The sequence below is a fragment of the Cnephaeus nilssonii genome (assembly GCF_951640355.1).
Source record: "Cnephaeus nilssonii genome assembly, chromosome: 4".
NCBI classification, from domain to species: domain Eukaryota; kingdom Metazoa; phylum Chordata; class Mammalia; order Chiroptera; family Vespertilionidae; genus Cnephaeus; species Cnephaeus nilssonii.
In genome coordinates, this window is record NC_137075.1 from 28553507 (window position 1) to 28569447 (window position 15941).

Sequence of the window (15941 nt, forward strand, 5' to 3'; positions counted from 1 at the left end):
CCAACTGCCACCCCCCGCCGGCCTGCTTGCCCCCTACTGCCACCCCTCATCGGCCTGCTTGCCCCCAAATGCCCCCCCTGCCAGCCAGATCGCCCCCAACTGCCCCCCTGCCGGCCTGATCGCCCCCATCTGCCCCCTTGCCTGCCTGCTCACCCCCAACTGCCCTCCCCTGCGGGTCTGATCGCCCCTAACCGCCTCTGCCTCATCCCTGCCACTATGGCTTAGTCCGGAAGGTCTCCTGGTCTAATTAGCATATTACCCTTTTATTAGTATAGATAGCCCTAGTGCCGTGGTCAGCAAACTGCGGCTTGCGAGCCACATGTGGCTCTTTGGCCCCTTGAGTGTGGCTCTTCCACAAAATACCATGGCCTGGGTGAGTCTATTTTGAAGAAGTGGCGTTAGAAGAAGTTTAAGTTTAAAAAATTTGGCTCTTTAAAGAAATTTCAATCATTGTACTGTTGATATTTGGCTCTGTTGACTAATGAGTTTGCTGACAACTGCCCTAGTGTATGTATCTGGTAAAACCAGAGGCTACAATCCAGTATTACTGCTAAGAGACATTTTCATCCACCAATGTTGTACATTTATGAAAATGGTGTACTGTATACTATAACACGCCCCATACTTTTTTTGGAGAGTACAATAATGTAAATCCTAAAAGCACCACTATTTTAGCATATTAAAAGAAAGTCCAAAGAACTCCTATATAGACTACTCCAGATAACTTCGCTTCTTTGATACTTGTAGCTTATTGTAACGTTTTAAATAAAATCAAGGTTATTATCATTGTATTGCACAAATAAGCACAGTGATTAACACAGCTATATAGTTTTTTTTTAATTTTTAAAAAACCTGTGGAGACAGTGATCTTGTCTTTAAAAATACAATAGTCCTTTTAGTATAATGTCTTAATTAAAAACGTTGCCTTTAATATCTGTTGGAAAGGAAATGTCCAGATTTTTCAAATCTCTTATTATACGTTTCCTTTTTTGTTTACATAGGGAACAATGTTTATATTTGTGTGTACAGTGGGGGTCTACAAGAAGTGTATATTTTCAAACAATTTTTTAATGATTTAACAATTTTTGTAAATCATTTTCAGGCTTCTGCAGCTGTAGATTCTCACTGTGAATCCCTTGCTTGCTCATGCATGAGTGTATTTGCAATACCAAATATACAGGTTTAGTGTTTTTGCCTGTTAGTGATTGTTTCACATATGTAACATTTTGGTTGCGATGATAAATGGTGAACGAATACTGTGGATGTGAATGTGGGAAGTAATTTTAATCATGTATAATTGGTCACAAGACCCAAGTTGCAGTAACTATTGCTGTTTTATTGAACAATGCCTTGTTGCTTTGTATGCATTAATGTTTGGGTGTAAAGATTGTGTGTCTATCCAACAGGGAGCCACAGTATTTAAAATGTTACAATTACTTAGAGGTGGACAAATGTAAACTAAAAGCCTTAATTAAAGTGGTGCAATTTTGTATAACTTAGCATCAGTAGTTCAATAAATTTGGATTGCCATGCAAAAAAATAAATAAAAAATAAAATAAAAAAATAAAAAGTTCAGCTCTGTGAAAAACACTGTTAAGGGAATGAAAGGTCATAGACTGGGAGAAACATTTTTGTTAAACACATATCTGATAAAGCACTAGAATCTGAAATACATAAAGAACTCTTAAAACTCATCAATAAGAAAACAACCAATGCAATTAAAACAATAGGCAAAAGACCTGAAAAGACACCTCATCAAAGAAGATACACAGATGGCAATTAGGCATATGAAAAGATGCTATCATCTTATGTTATTAGGGAATTGCAAACTGAAACAATAATGAGATAACACTATACAACTATCAGAATCCTATATAATAAAGAGGTAATATGCAAATTGACCATCATGCCCTCGCACAATATGGCCGCCCAATGTGTTCACAAGATGGCCTGCAGGGGAGGGCAGTTGGGGGCAACCAGGCTGGCAGGGGAGGGCAGTTGGGGGTGACCGGACTGGCAGGGGAGGGCAGTTGGCAGCAATCAGGCCGGCAGGGGAGCAGTTAGGGGGTGATCAGGTTGGCAGACAGAAGCGGTTAGGGGCAATTAGGCAGGCAGGCAGGCAAGCAGTTCGGAGCCAGCAGTTCCAGATTCTGAGAGGGAAGGACATCCCCCAAGGGGCCCCAGATTCGAGAGGGTGCAGACTGGACTGAGGGACAACCCCCTCCAGTGCACAAATTTCATGCACCAGGCCTCTAGTAGCTAAAATAAAAACACTGACAGTACCAAATACTGGTGAAGATGTGGAGCAAGGAGAATTCTCATTCATTATCAATGGAAATGCAAATGGTAAGCTTACTTTGGAATAGTTTGACAATTTCTTACAAAACTTACACTCTTACCTTGTGATCCAGAATTTACAACGCTCAGTATTTACTCAAATGAGTTGAAAATTCATGTCCAGACAAAATGCTGCTCATGAATTCATAATTGCTAAAACTTGGAAGCAATTAGAATGTCCTTCAATAGACAAATGGATAAACAAATTGTGTTATATCCATAAAATTGAATGTTATTCACCATTAAAAAAGAAATGAGCTATTAAGCCTCAAAAAGATATAAAGAAACCTTAAATGCATATTGCTAAATGAAAGAAGCCAATCAGAAAAGGCAACAGACTGCATGATTACAAATATATGACAGTCTGGAAAAGGTCTAACTATAGAGAGAGTGAGATCATCACTGGTTATGAGATTTCATGAAGTGGGAGGGATAAACAGAGGGTATTTAGGGCAACAAAATTATCCTTTAAATACATAACATTATCTTTCATTGCAATCAAAACAGCCTGGTACTGGCACAAGAACAAGCATATAGACCAATGGAACAGAACAGAGACCCCCAGAAATCAATCCATGCCAATACAATTAATATTTGACAAAAGAGGCAAGAGCATACAATGGATTAAAGATAGTCTCTTTATTAAGTGATGTTGGAAAAATTGAACAAGTTCATTCAAAAAAATGAAACTAGACCACCAACTTACACCATACAAAAGAATAAACTCAAAATGTAGAAAAGTCTCAAAACCATAAAAATCCTAGAAGAAAACATAGGCAGTAAAATCTCAGATATCTCACATAGCAGTATTTTCACTGATACATTTACTAGGGCAAGAAACAAAGGGGAAAAATAAACAAATGGACTACATCAAAATCAAAAGCTTCTGCACAACAAAAGAAACCATCAACAAAATGAAAAGGGAACTCATTGTATGGGAGATATGTACGTACCATATTTGCCAATGATATGTCTGAGAAGGGGTTAATTTCCAAAATATACAAAGAACTCATAAAGCTCAACAAAAGACAATTCAATTAAAATATGTTCAAAGAACCTGAATAGACCCTTCTCCAAAGTGAATATACAGATGACCAGTAGACATATAAAAAGATGCTCAAGGTCACTCAATCGTTAAAGAAATGCAAATTAAAGCCACAATGAGATATCACCTCACACCTGTCAGAATGGCTATCATCAATAAATTAATAAACAAATGCTAGCAAGAATGTGGACAAAAGGGAACTCTATCATATTGCTGGTGGGAATACAGAGTGGTGTAGCCACTGTGTAAAACAGTATGTAGTTTCCTCAAAAAATTAAATATGGAACTACCTTTTGACCCAGCAATCCCACTTCTGGGAATATATCCTAAGAACCCTGAAATACCAACCAGAAAGAAGATATGTACCCCTATGTACATATTGTTATTTACAATAGCTAAGGTCTAGAAACAGCCCAAGTGCCCATCAGTAGATGAACTGATAAAAAAACAAACAAACAAACAGAAAAAACACCACTCTGATACATTTACACAATTGAATGCTATGTTGCTGTAAAAAAAAAAAAAGCATCTCTTTTCCTTTATGAGGGCATGGATGGATGGACCCGGACATTATTGTGCTAAGTGAAATAAGCCAGTCAGAAAAAAACAAATATCACATTGATGGGGAAAATAAGACATTTTGGGGGGCTAGCAATCTGAATCTGTGCCAGGAGCTTAATGGACATTCTTGATAGTCTATAATTAAGTCACTGCCCCTTTCTCCACAATCTGGTCTAGCAAGACCTGTTTTCCTAATTGCTCACAATTTACAAAGGGGCCATAGACAAAGAATGTAACAGCTTAGCTACAGGGGGGGTCGCTGACATCACCCAGACCAGGCATTTAGAAACAATCTAACTTCCCCATTCTGACTGACTCAGGAGGGGCTGTGGAAGCCCACCCCAAAAGCCTGGTAGTTAGGAAACAGATAGGAAAAAAAGAAACCGAAGGGTATAAAGGGAAAGCTTCCTCCATATTGGCTTCCTCAGGATTTGGAGAACTGACCCCGTGAGTCACTGTACTAGTACATGTGAAACATCTGAAAATAAATGGGTTTATCCTGGACCTCCAAGTACTCCTGTGTATTTTTGGTTGCCTGGTAAATTCTGTAACAACATGATCTCACTTATATATGGAATCTAATGAACAAAATAAACTGACAAACAAAATAAGTCCAGCGGCATGTACACAACAGACTGACAGATCTCAGAGGGGCGGAGGAAGGGGAGAGGTAAGAGATTAACAAAATAACATATATGCATATATGCATAGCCCATAGACACAGACAATAGTTTGGGGAAGGCCAGGAGTAGGGAGGGGGCTGGGTGGAAGGGAGTAAAGGGGGGCAGGGACATCTGTAATACTGTCAACAATATTAAAAAAAAACAAAACAACCAGCATGTACAACACAAACAGTGAATCTAATGTAACCAGGGACAGTACTAGCAATATATCAATATTGGCTTATCACTTATAACAGATGTACTACACTAATGAAAGATATTAATACTAAAGGAAACTGAGAGAAGAGTGAGAGGATATATGAGAACTCTGTGTTTTTTTCACTCAATTTTTTCTATAAAACTAAAACTGCACAATGAATGGACTATATTAGCTAAAAAGAGATGCATACACTATATTCTAAATAGTAAAATGCTAGCAACATATATCCTATCTAATAATAGACAAATATGCAAATTGACCATACCTCCGACACACCCACAAGCCACACCCACAAGCCACGCCCACCATCCAATCAGAGCGAGCATGCAAATTAACCCAAACCAAGATGGCTATAGCCACAGAGAGCAAGGTTTCCTAGGTAATAGAGGAAGCCAAGCTTTCCGCCTGCCCTTGCCAGGTCTAAGCCTCCACTCAAGCTACAAAGTTTCAATTATAGAAGGTAAACAAATTCAAACAAATGGCGGCAGAATGGAGCTTGAGAGAGCAGGCCAGGGTTGCCGCCGGCAACAGGGGAAGCAAAGTTTTCCGCACACCCTGGCCGGGCCCACCTGTTTAAGGCAACAAAGCTTCAATTATAATCCCAACACAAATGGCTGCCGGCCTCGGAGGGAGCCCCAGGCTTGGCTCCGCTCCAGGCTACAAAGTTTCAATTGTAGAAGGAAAATAAATTCCAGATACCAGGGCCTCTGCTTGGGTTGCCAGGGGGCGTGGCCAGCCTGCAAACCACCACAGGCCCCTCGCTTAGGCCGCCCCACATCCCAAGGGAACCCCCGCCTGATCTGGGACGCCCTTCAGGGCAAACGAGCTGGCCCCCACCCCTGTACCAGGCCTCTATCCTATCTAATAAAAGAAGGCAGGCAGGTGAGCAGTTGGGAGCCAGCAGTCCTGGATTGTGAGAGGGATGTCCGACTGCCCGTTTAGGCCCTGTGGGATCGGGCCTAAACGGGCAGTCGGACATCCCTCGAGGGTTCCCAGATTGGAGAGGGTGCAGGCTGGCCTGAGGGACACCCTTCCCCCCAACCCCCGGGCACGAATTTTGTGCACCGGGCCTTAGTCAGTTTATAAACTAGGAGGTCAGAGAGTTCTATTTCCAGTCAGGGCATATGCCTTGGTTGAAGGCTTGATCCACAGTGTGGGGCATCCAGACAGTCAATCAATGATTCTCTCTCATCATTGATGTTTCTATCTCTTTCTCTTTTTCCCTTCCTCTCTGAAATCAATAAAAAATATATACATATTAAAAAATATATTCCAGCCGTGGCCTGTTTTGCTAAGTTGTTAAAGGTTCAGCCCATGGACCAAAGGGTTGTGGGTTCAATCCCCAGCCCTGATTGGGGAACGTGCAGGAGGCAACCAATCATCATGTCTTTCTCACCTTTCTCACGTCCATCTCTCTCTTTCTCTTTCTCTCTCTCTCTCTCTCTCTCTCTCTCTCTCTCTCTCTCTCTCTCCCTCCCTCCCTCCCTCCCTCCCTCCCTCTTCCTCTCTCCCTTCCTCTCTGAAAAATTAATGGAAAAAATATTCTCAGCTGAACATTTTAGGTGAAGGGAGTAGTATGAGCCAACATAAAAATATGAGGTCTCCAATGGCAGGTGTTCCTCTGGTATGGTAGGGTAGTGAGGAACTGCAGTCGGAGGTGTTGTCAAAGAGCACTTCCTCAGAACCTTACTTGTCTTGGAGAGAAGGCTGGGCTTCCTCTGGATAATGGAGCAGCGTCAGAGTTTGTCAGAGAAATGGCGTGGTATATTGAAGCCATTCAAGTTATGTTAGCTTTCTACCAGGATTCCTGAGGAGTTCTTGGATTAATACTTTTTAGAAACAAGCATAGTTTTAAGGAATAGAGTGATGATGTAAGAAGTTTCTAGATATTGGCACTATCAAATGTAAAAAAATATAATGGCCACCTAACTGGGTTTTGTTTAATGCATTTCTGCGCTGCTTTTGCTTTTGAGCAGTTTGAGGTTGTGTTATAAATGATATTCTAAAATGGCTTGATTTTTCATAAGTGAAAGTTTCTAATAGAATTAATAGATACCTGGAGAAGGACACTGTCCAAGACTCTTATGAAGAGTAGCATGAATATCTACACATCTTCACAAACACATGCCTACACAGACTAGTATTATATATGCAGGAATGGGCAAAAGTAGATTTACAGTTATGAGTACACAAAACACAGAGTTTATTCTTGTACTATTATTTATTAATTATTGTATTATTTTCCATATGAACAACTGTAAATATACTTTTGCCCCACCCTGTATATGTCTATATTAAAAAATTAAATCTACCTATAGGTATTAGAATTTACACCCTCCTGGATTTTTTTTACTCTAAGCTAGTTGTATAGCACATCATGAAAAATTTATTTCACAGCTTATAGAACAACAGAACAAATATCAATTAGCATTTTACTCTTTATTCTTCCAGGAAAAGTAATATAGACTATTTAAAACTTCCTCTTGGGTTTTCCAGTATGCATTCTAATGAGCTAACACAAAAAATGTTGAACTGATATTAGAAATATACATACCTACCATACACATAAATTATTACCCTTGGGTGTGAAAATAAAGATATTTTTAGCTAATTAAAAAGTATTAAAGAAATATGTCAAATAAAAGGTCTACATTGTTTCTAATTTTAAGTTAACATTTTATTTTAATGCCAATTTAAAAACTGATTTACATTTAAGCTCTATTATATTTGAATAAAAAAAGGTTCAATAAAAAAAGCTCCATATCCTTATGTGCTTTTAAAATTATGCATAATAGTTGGTGAATACAAATTATAGTGACTTGAAATTGGGTTTAATTCAGAGAACACTGGGGAAATAATATTTACCTATTTTTATAATAAACAAGCTATTGTTGATCTATGTATTTATTTAGGAGTAAATATTCATCTTTTATATGAAAACTTTTTCTCATGCACTTGAAAATAACTTAAATGCATTCTAAAAGGCCAATAGTGTTATGTACTAACTTAAAATTATCATTTTAAACTTATTAAATGTAGTTTGGCATATAGTATATAAAATTACATTGAATAATTATATGAAAAATAAAGTAATATAATTCTGTGCACACTATAACTTCACCTTAAAAAGTATTTTTTGTAGGCTTTTATAATTCAGATCCATCTTCTCTCATTTAAGTTACATAAAAGGTAATTTGTAATATAAAAATGTTATCAAATATAACCATATTACAAAAGTGTACACTTTGCTTTCTAGCAACAATTTCAGTATTTTAGAACTTTTTCTCTTAAAGTCCACTGCAGTGTTGTCATATATATTGTATTAACTGCCTTCAGAAATCATCTCTAAAAATTCCCAATTTAATATCAGAGAGTACATTTCAGCTATTAATCCTAAATTTTTCACACTCTTGCTCAAGGTATATGATTTCTTTCCACTAACACACAAGAAAAGATTGAATTTTATCATTTAGTTCAGAAACTATATCTGTCTAGTACTTGATAAAGTCTATCTCCTCTTTACTCTCTCATAAGATTAAGGAAAGGGTTAGCTGAAGAGGAATGACTTTCCAAAGGTTAAATTTGCTGAATGACTTCAGATAAATCATTAATCATCTGAGTAAATGAAAGGGAAGAAATTATTAACTTTCTGGATCTTCTTATTAAGATATTTCTCTGAGAGCCACTCTTCCTATGGAATCCCTACTTCTACCCACATCTTGATCCCCATCCATATTTCCCAATGCCTTTGCTGTAAAAACTCCCTTCAAAGTTTTTCTGAATCTGTATTCTCTTCTTTCAATAGTGTGTACATTACTTCCAGTAATACTTGCATGTGTATGTTTGTTTTTAAATCTCTTAAAAGGTGTAGAATTGCTCCAAGTTATCTATATAATAAAGAGCTAGGGTCGTAATGACCGTTACAACTGAAGGCTCGACCAGACTAGAAGTCAGTGCACTGGGGCCGCTGCTGGCGTCCTGACCCAGCACTGACTGCCTAGGGGGCTGTAGATCAGGCCTGGAGAGAGGCCTGCAGAGAGAGAGGCAGGGTCTGATCCATAGCCTCTGTGGCAGCCATTAATCAGAACTTGCCTCTCTTTCTCTCCTGGCCTGGCGAACAGCTGCACCTCCATTTCTCTCCAGGCCTCCACCAGGGCTGCTGATCAGCCCTACCTTTCTGATCAGGCCCCGTTGATAGGCTCAGAGATGCTGACTGACCAATCAGAACCAAATCTGGATCAACTGTGAGGAGCCAATGGCTGCCTAGGAGGTGGAGCTTTTGACGCTGACTGGCATAGAAACTGATCAATCAGAACCAAATTGACCAGCAGAGGAGGGCAGTTGGGGGAAAGATCAGGCTGGCAGCAGAGAGCAGTTAGGGGTGATCAGGCAGGCAGAGGCAATTAGAGGCGATCAGGCTGGCAGGGGAGAGCAATTAGGGTCAAGATCAGGCTGGCAGGGGAGGGCCGTTGGGGGTGAGATCAGGCCAGCAAGGGAGGGCAGTTAGGGGTGATCAGGCGGGCAGGCAGGCAGAGGCAGTTGGGGGTGAGATCAGGCCAGCAGGGAAGGGCAGTTAGGGGTTATGAGGCAGGCAGGCAGGCAGAGGCAGTTGGGGGTGAGATCAGGCTGGCAGGGGAGACAGTTAGGTGCTCAATCAGGCCGGCAGGGCAGGGCAGTTAGGGGCGATCAGGCAGGCAGGCAGAGAGGTTAGGGGCAATCAGGCAGGCAGGCAGGTGAGTGGTTAGGAGTAAGTGGTCCCAGATTGTGAGAGGGGTGTCCGACCGCCGGTTTATGCCTGATCCCTGTGGGCCTAAACCAGCAGTCAGACATCCCCCAAGGGGTCCCCGATTGGAGTGGGTGCAGGCTGGGCTGAGGGAACCCCCCTCCATGCACGAATTTCATGCACTGGGCCTCTAGTTTACCATATTATATCTCCTCCTTTTCAGTAAATGTTAACACCCAACAGCCATCCAGTTACTAAACTAAAAACCTGTAGGTTGTTCTCAATGATTTATTCTCCTTCACCCTCCATCCAATCATTTAACTCTGTTGATCCTACCTAATAATAGACAAATATGCAAATTGACCATACCTCCGACACACCCACAAGCCACACCCACCATCTAATCAGAGCGAGTATGCAAATTAACCCATCCAAGATGGCTACAGCCACAGAGAGCAAGGTTTCCCAGGCAACAGAGGGAAACAAGCTTTCCGCCTGCCCTTGCCAGGCCTAAGCCTCCACTCAAGCTACAAAGTTTCAATTATAGAAGGTAAACAAATTCAAATAGAAATGGCATCAGAATGGAGCTTGAAAGAGCAGACCAGGGTTGCCGCCGGCAATAGGGGAAGCAAAGCTTTCTGCACACCCTGGCTGGGCCCACCCGTTAAGGCAACAAAGTTTCAATTATAACCCCAACACAAATGGCTGCCGCTGCGGAGGGAGCCCCAGGCTTGGCTCCGCTCCAGGCTACAAAGTTTCAATTGTAGAAGGAAAATAAATTCCAGATACCAGGGCCACCGATTGGGTTGCCAGGGGGTTTGGCTGGCCTGCAAACCACCACAGGCCCCTCGCTCAGGTCTCCCCACGCCCCAAGGGAACCCCACCCTGATCAGGGACACCCTTCAGGGCAAACCAGCTGGCCCCCACCCCTGTACCAGGCCTCTATCCTATCTAATAAAAGAGTAATATGCTGATTGACCATCACTGCAACACACAATATAGCTGCCCCCATGTGGTCAAAGATCCTGCCCCCATGTGGACACAAGATGGCCAGCAGGAGAGGGCAGTTGGGAGGCACCCGGCCTGCAAGGGAGGGCAGTTGGAGGTGATCAACCCTGCAGGAGAGGGCAGTTAGGGGTGACCAGGCCAGCAGAGGAGGGAAGTTGGGGGCAAACAGGCTGGCAGAGGAGTGGTTAGGGGGTGATCAGGCTGGCAGGCAGAAGCGGTTAGGGGCAATCAGGAAGGCAGGCAGGCAAGCAGTTGGGAGCCAGCAGTCCTGGATTGTGAGAGGGATGTCCCATATTGGAGAGGGTACAGGCTGGGCTGAGGGACAACCCCCCTCTGTGCACGAATTTCGTGCACCGGGCTTCTAGTTTGCCTATAAACATCCACCACCAATTTATCCACTATTTTTATTACATGCTGTCAGGGCTCTTTTTCCAGGACGATAGCACTGGCCTTCAGTCTGACCCCATTTCCACACTTTCACTCTTTGATCAATGCTTTATTTAATATATAGAGTAACTTTCTTAGAATGTAAATAAGATGGTAGTGTCTTTCTTAATACCCTTCAATGCCTTTCTATTGTACTTAAAGTATGACCTAAAATTTTATCATGCCTATAACCCTGCTTTGATGTCAACCTTGATTTTCTATCAAACCTTTCTTATGCTTCCTACTTTTCCTATTCATTCTGTTTATGTTACTTCCAGAGGCCCGGTGCACGAAATTCATACACGGGGGTCCCTCAACCCATCCTGCACCCTCTACAATCCAGGAGCTCTCAGGGGATGTCCTACTGATGGCTTAGGCCCACTCCCCATGGTTCTCTGCTCTCTGAGGGCCTGGAGGTTTCACTGCAGCCATGGAGATGAAGCCTCCATGCCCTGCTCTTCGCTCTCTGCCTGCCTCCGCCATGCGCCATGCGAAGGAAGCCCCAATGCCCTGCAGTGTGCTCTGTCTGCCAGGCCTGGGGGCTTTGCCGACACTGACACACTAAGGAAGCCCCCATGCCCTGTTGTCCTGGCTCTGTCTGCAGGGCCTGGGGGTGTTCCCACCGCCACTGCCCACTAAGGAAGCCCCCAAGCCCTGCTGTCTGGGCTCTGTCTGCCATGTCTGGGGACTTCCCCGCCACTGCAGCACTAAGGAAGCTCCCAAGCCCTGCTGTCTGGGCTCTGTATGCTGGACCTGGGGGTGCTCCCGTTGCCACAGCACTAAGGAAGTTCCCAAGCCCTGCTGTCCAGGCTCTGTCTGCTGGGCCTGGGGGTGTTCCCGCGGCCTCTGTGCTAAGGAAGCCCCCAAGCCCTGCTGCCTGGGCTGTTTGCTGGGCCTGGGGCTTGCCCGCTGCCATCGCGCTAAGGAAGCCTCCATGCTCTGCTGTCCAGGCTCTGTCTGCTGTGTCTGGGGGCGGATCAAGCCTCGCTGTTTGGTCCCCACCGGACCCCAGTGGGACTGACCGGCCCAGACACTGCAGCAGCAGCGGTGGAGGGGGGAGGCTGGATCCGCCCCCTCCAGAGGCAGATCCAGCCTCACTGCTCCTGCGGACAGGCCGGACACTCCAGCAGCGGGGCTGAGGGAACTGGGTGCCACCATCTTGTGACTATGGGGGCTGCCATTTTTGTCACGGAGTGATGGTTAATTTGCATATTACTCTATTATTAGATAGGATGCCATGTCACTATAGACTTCCAAACTCTTTGCTTTGATAGGATATTTGTGGATTGGCTACTGCATTCTTTAAAGCAACCCCTTTAGAACTCTTATGTAACATTTAAGAAAGTGATATATGGTATGACATTAATTTAGTCAAATTATCAAGTAAAGAAAAAGGTGGGTTTTCTTATTTGTTTGTTTATTCCCTGGTGGCATGCATTAGATCACATATCAGCAAATTCAGTGAGACCTGACTTCTCAATCTCTATATGCCATATTTCTTCTGACCCCATGCTCTGTCCTCAGCTGTTGTATTCAGTCACCCCTACATCTCACCTTTGCTTATTTAAATTTCATTTTAAACTTGTTTATCTTCTATTTATTTTTTAGCCTCTTCTATGTATTATTCCTATAAATTCTATTTTCTCTTCTAGTCAACTCTATTCAATGTATCATTTAAATATTTTAAGCGTATTCATGTGTATTAGCCTTCTTTCTCTAAATAAGTTCTTTGACGGCAGTGATTTATTTTCATCTCTACTCAATCTAAGAAACCTAGTCATTCATCCTTTGCCAAATCTAAATATTTATCAATTCGTAACACATATACATTTTCAAGATGTTTTACAACTATTTCCTCTGCTTTATTTCTCTAATTAATAACATCAATCATAAATTGTTATAAGTCCTCCTGTTATTTGCATCATCATCAGTTTTCCACAATATTTAACACACCATTCTAATGTCCTATTGATCTAATATGAAGGTAACATCCAATGGAAAAAAGCCATAAATCTTGCTCATAGGAGTAATTTCTAGGAACAGAATTCCAATTTATTATCTGGAATGAATTTTCTATGTTAGCCCTACTGTATACCAGAATATATGTATGTGTGTGATACCATAGTAAGCATATCCCCTGCCTTAGAGATACCCACTCAGAAAAATCAATACAGAAGGAAAATGCTAGTTTAGTCATTTACAAAGATATATACAATATTAAAATATTTAAGAATATAAATGACCAGTTTTAACACATATCTATAACTAAATCTAAACCATAATAGAAAGAGGGAAAGGATGCTCCCTCTTCCTATTAAAAAAAAAAAAGATAAATTAAATTGAATATCTAATATTATGTTGGTGAATTCACCCTTAACAGAAAATGATATATTATTCACAAGTCTTTATGTTGAAAATGAATACAGTCTCAATCTAGCTTAAATGTTCTTGTGGTTGTATTTTAAAGACTGTATTGGCTCATGTAAGTTAGAAAACTAGGGGATAGCGCTAGCTTCAAGAATAACTTGATCCAGAAATTTTTTAAAATTTAATAAGCTGAGAGATATCACACAACTCAGTCAATTCAGCACAACTCAGCAGCAGGAAAAAGAAGAGGCACCTGAAAGTAGTAAGATTTATCATCCTCTCTTTTCAGTATTTCCCTGTGTTTTATTTTTGAGGGAGTTCACATCAATGAAAGCATATTTATGTACATGATTTTACGGTGGGCAACATAATATTCAGCCCACTGCAATAATAAATTCTAATCTCATTTGTTCTTTATAGAATACTAGACACCAGTAAGCTATTTCCATCTATTCTTCTGTGGTGGAAATACCACTGCATTTGCTGGGACATTATTTTAAGAGATGATATTGATGTTTCTGGTTCCACAAAATTTTTAAGTTTTTATACCTCTGAACAATAAAAAACAAACCGCTGTCTACAGTCCTATATCAGGAGTCATGAAATATTGAACAAAGAGCACAAAAAGCATTGCTGAAATCAAGATGTGGGGTCTCAAAAAACAATCAAAGCCAATTAATATGCGCATTTTTTTCTATATTGCCCACATTAAGAAACACAAAATATAGGTTGCTCTGTACACATACAAAGCCTTCTCTAAGCACTCTTTTCTTTCGACATTATGATTTGGAGAAGGGGAAAAGGAACACGGTCAATATTCTTAAAACTCCCTTTAAGCTGTCAAATACACTTCAATCTGCATGATATTTTGTGTCCAGTGGGACCAAACAAAAATGTAGCAAGATAAGAACACATTAAAGTAATTCTGCCCAATAGCCAAAACCCTTTTTAGAAGAAGTAATTGTCTGTTATCCTTTCTTCTATTTTTTGAGTAAATAATACATAAATTACAATCCAAGCTACAGAGAGAACAATCTCAGGGCTGATTTGAAATTCAGCAAACACACCAGATTATGCTTTCAGGTGGCAAAAACTCCAGGGTTCCCTGGCTTCTTTTGTGTTCCCAGGCTTGTAGAGTGCTAGGAGCTGACAGATGCTTATCAAACATTCATGTAAACACTGCTATCAAAGCTGTGCTCTCCAGCTCTGCCTTCGCACAGGAGGGTCAGCATGGAACATCATTAACGCTGGGCCAAAGACAGAAATGTCAGGCCCGAGATTTGTAATGCAAGAGAATGCCTACACTGCTGTTCTAAGACACAGCGCCCAAATTGTTACCTTTGCTAACACCAAAGAAGAACACAGCGGCAATGTTTAAAACATTACTCAGTTAGGCATTTTCATCTTTGTTTTCTCGAGTTTAAATAGAGTTTAGGGCTTTTTTGTTTGTTTATTTTTATCTGAAAGGATGCGGAAATGTGGCTCAAATCCGAGAAGTGTATAATAATGACTTCATAAACCAAGAAAATATTGCAGTGATTTAACGATTTTAGCAGCGATAATACAGGAGACATCAAGTTGAATTATTTAGGTCCAGGATATTTACCGCATCTTGAAGGGCTCTTTTCCTTCTTCAGTTTCTCCGGACCTCCAGGCTTGTAGTCTTTCCATGCCCAGGGATCACACTGCTTTTGGATGACTCTTTACCAGGTGAGAGAAAAGTCTTTGTAAAGTCAGGCGGGAAAGTAACCCGACCCTTCAACCACAGGACCTGGGAGAAGGGTTTCCTCCCATTTTATTTCACGTGCTGATTTTCACCTGAATAAAATTGTTACTTAGCCCACTTGTTTACCAGCTTCAGTACAGCTCCCCATTGGCTGAATCACATATTCTGCCAATTGCCTATCATTGCATTAGAATGGCAGTTTGCTAAGTGTGGTTCTCAGGGCAGCCCCAGGAGAATCATCTGGGTACTAGTTAGAATTGTAAAATTTGGGCCTACTAAAGACAAAAAAAAAAAAAAAAAAAAGTAAGATAATTTATTTCATTCAGCCTATTGTAACTGTGCAAGCACTTCAACAGATCAGGTGCCTCTGCAGGTTGGTTTAGTCCAGTGATCGGCAAACTCATTAGTCAACAGAGCCAAATATCAACAGTACAACGATTGAAATTTCTTTTGAGAGCCAAATTTTTTTAAACTTAAACTTCTTCTAACGCCACTTCTTCAAAATAGACTCGCCCAGGCCGTGGTATTTTGTGGAAGAGCCACACTCAAGGGGCCAAAGAGCCGCATGTGGCTCGCGAGCCGCAGTTTGCTGACCATGGGTTTAGTCTTAGACCTTTGTAGTGAGAGCAAAGTGAACTGTAGAGGGAATGATTTACATTTGTGATTGTTTTGCAATCAGGGGGTGTCGTAGTCAGCTGAACTGGAGTTTATCTCTGCGTATAGCTAGCTTCAGGGGGACAAGCAGTTCTAATCATAGCAAATTTTTCTTGAGAAAAGACCAGTTGGAGGATTTGTGTTTGGCTTTATCACAGGTAAACAAGACTCATCTGCAAGTCTGTGTGAGTGATGGGAAAGTGTAGACAGTG